This window comes from Echinops telfairi, unplaced genomic scaffold (assembly GCF_000313985.2).
Source record: "Echinops telfairi isolate 266 unplaced genomic scaffold, ASM31398v2 ScPeMD7_7469;HRSCAF=8507_1, whole genome shotgun sequence".
Classification (NCBI taxonomy): domain Eukaryota; kingdom Metazoa; phylum Chordata; class Mammalia; order Afrosoricida; family Tenrecidae; genus Echinops; species Echinops telfairi.
Genome location: NW_022111373.1, coordinates 80,609,435 through 80,611,465, shown reverse-complemented (window position 1 = coordinate 80,611,465; position 2,031 = coordinate 80,609,435). Strand labels below are relative to the sequence as shown.

Sequence of the window (2,031 nt, the reverse complement as noted above, 5' to 3'; positions counted from 1 at the left end):
GGGTGGGTGGGTGGGGCCTGCATTGTGGTGCCTCTAAGAGTGATGTCAACACTTTTAGATGCAAATTCTGGTCTTCAGCATCCGAAGGCAGGACTGTGTCTGTCATGCTGACTGTTGTCACTTGTGTCAGACATATGGTGGCAAGTAAAAAAGTATTGCTTTTAGAGTTTCAATTCATACATGCAGGCACTTACTCCCAACAAAACATGTTTAAATGCATTTCGATGATCAGTGAACAGGTTCTCTTGCTCTCATTATGGTGCCTTTAAGAAAGAAATAAAAGGTCCAATTAAAACCGCGGCTTCTGAGGGGATCTGCGCTCACTGCCACTGCGTCTGTTTGGACTCACGATGACCCAATGGGGTGGAGGAGCACTGGCCCTCTGAGTTCCTGAGACTTTAAATCTTTCTAGGAGGGAGGGCTGCTGGGCCAGTTAGATTCAAGGCAGAGAGAAAGCTCAAACAGTCTGGTGACCGTTTTCTGGAACTTCCCAATGATCATCTCGGTAGGTTTTCTAGAACACAGGATGGTCACGGGGCTTCCTAGGAGGACATGTGAAGAACATGGAAACTTGCACTGGTGAGGAAAAAGTCGAGAGGGGTGGGAGGGGGGTCGTTTCTTCCAGCAGGGGAATGCAGCTGCCCATTCTTCCCGGGGAGCGAGGCTGTCCTTCAAGAAGTGTTGCTGGTAAATCTTACCCTATGCTACAAGACTTCTGTTGACAAGCCTTACGCTAGTCCCTCTACCTGCCCTGATTTTGTTCCTTCAGACATTCTTGTTGTTGATGCTCCCAAAACCCAAATAAATGATTTGAGTCTTTAAAAAAAGAATGTCAAGACTATCATTTTGACAGTGCAATTTGAAAAGCACAACCTTTTTTCAGGAAAGGACTAGAGTTAGAAATGCCACCTGCAGAGGCGAATACAGCTAGGGAGAGGATACATGAAGAAACATTCGCTTCACACTTTGCTATTTTTAGTTCATGAAAGTTTTGATGATTTGGTAAGGATACTTTTTAATCTTCCCTCTAATAGTTAACATTCAATAAATACTTGTTGGCTGGATGTTTTGCAATGTCACGTAACCTTATAGAATGTCAGCCTTAAGTCACTTCTTGGGTCATTTGATCCCTCCGTTAGTCCCCCTGCTCCCCCTTCTCCACCTGTCGCTGTCGCTGGTTACCGTTGAGGTGGCTGACGCAGGGTGACCCACATGTACATGTATAACACTGGATAGGGGTTTCAAGGCTGTGTTTTCCAGAAGCAGATGGCCACGCCTCTCTTGTTAGGTGTCCCCTCGAGTGGGGTTCAAACTGCCCACCCCTCATCTGCTAGTCAAGTACTTGACCATTTGTACTGGCTGGGGATCCTTTTCTTGATCCAGGGCACTATTATATTTGCCTAGATTGTGGCAAACAGGTTTCTTTTCTTTTTTTTTTTAATCAGGGGAGAGCGTGAACGCAGTTCCCCACGACCACAAATTATGCAGTTGAGTTTCCCACATTTAGGGAAATCGCAGGGCTCAGCACATCCGGAGTGCAATGGATAAGCCTCGCCCTGGGAAAACCACCTTCGTGATCATGGTATCTCCCTGCCAGGTAAGTATGACAACTAGGTTTCTAATCTCCATTCCTGCCTCTGGTCTTGCATCCATTTGACCAGAATCTTCTTTCTAAAATGAAACACCAATCATGATACTTCACATTTAAAAACAAGTTTTCAAAACTAAGATTTATTGGCATAATATTCATAATATGTTCGTATATTTTAATGTCTATTGAATCTCTCTTTGTTTTGCAGGCCAACACTTGGTATTTGATAAATGTTCCATATGGATTTGAAAAAATATATGTTCTAGACTTCTTTGGTTCAGTGTTAAATTAGATCATATTGCCTAATCTTATTGGTCAATCTTCTGTTTCCTTACTTAATTCTTTTTTTTTCTTTTGGTCTGCTTGTTCTATTAGTTATTAGAGGGCAACAGGTGTACATATGTGCTTGACTCAATGGATGTATGTATGGACTGTGATAA

At 43.2% G+C, this 2,031-nt stretch overlaps 1 non-coding gene across 1 annotated transcript; it reads right to left on the bottom strand.

Annotated features, from left to right (window-relative positions):
- Positions 1–1,442: 1,442 nt before the first annotated feature.
- LOC115873934 lies at positions 1,443–1,605 on the bottom strand. The gene has a single exon (XR_004048702.1). It is a non-coding gene; the product is annotated as a U1 spliceosomal RNA (small nuclear RNA).
- Between the last annotated feature and the right edge of the window lie 426 nt (positions 1,606–2,031).